Here is a 918-nt window from a genome sequence, read left to right as displayed (position 1 = left end):
TCTACCAACCGGCCGTGACGAGGCATGGATCAACAAAGAGTTGTGCAGGCCGGGCGGGGCCCTGGCCATGCATGCTCGCCGCGTAAGTGATGAGGGAGGAGGACAGCTAGCGCGTCCCGGGTGCCGACACCAAACGCTAGCTCGTGCGTCGCATGGCAAATTGCATCGCTGATGAGCACGTAGTACGTCGACCGGCCTCCTAACCGGAATCTTATTTAATCAGAGCTCAATTAGCTACCACGAGAAAAATGATATATAGTCGGCTTCTGACCCAGCTCGTACGTGATGCATCGATATCATATCCGCTGTCGATTCGTTTGGAGAGATGAGAAGTGCAATCAAATCAAAAGTACCATGTGGTTTCGCATGCTCATTTTAATTTTTCTAAATTTATAGATATTATTATGCATCTAGATATACACTATATCTAAATGTATAATAATATTTATAAATTTAAAAATTAAAACAGTTTATAATTTGGAAAGGAGGAAGAACCCCTCTGGACAATCTCCTCTCAGGGATGTTGCCTGCAACCTCGAGGACCCTTCTTGATTAGCCTTGATGCTGCAGCGAGATTCTGCTCCTTCTACGTACGTTGCTCCACGGCACTAAAATCTAGGGATTCTGTCAAGGGATAGGACGACCATACATGTGTGGGACTTGGGAGGGGGCGTTTGGTTTGTTTGCTTATTTTAAGCAAGTGTCACATCAATGTTTAGATACTAATTAGAAGTATTAAACGTAGGCTATTTACAAAACCCATTACATAAGTGGAGGCTAAACAGCGAGACGAACTTATTAAGCCTAATTAATCCATCATTAGCAAATGTTTACTGTAGCAGCACATTGTCAAATCATGGACTAATTAGGCTTAATAGATTCGGCCCGCACCAGACCAGAGAAAAATTTACTAAAGTA

The sequence above is a fragment of the Setaria italica genome, chromosome V (assembly GCF_000263155.2).
Source record: "Setaria italica strain Yugu1 chromosome V, Setaria_italica_v2.0, whole genome shotgun sequence".
In the NCBI taxonomy this organism is placed as follows: domain Eukaryota; kingdom Viridiplantae; phylum Streptophyta; class Magnoliopsida; order Poales; family Poaceae; genus Setaria; species Setaria italica.
The sequence above is the reverse complement of the archived record's forward strand: the minus strand, read 5'-3'. Positions refer to the sequence as shown.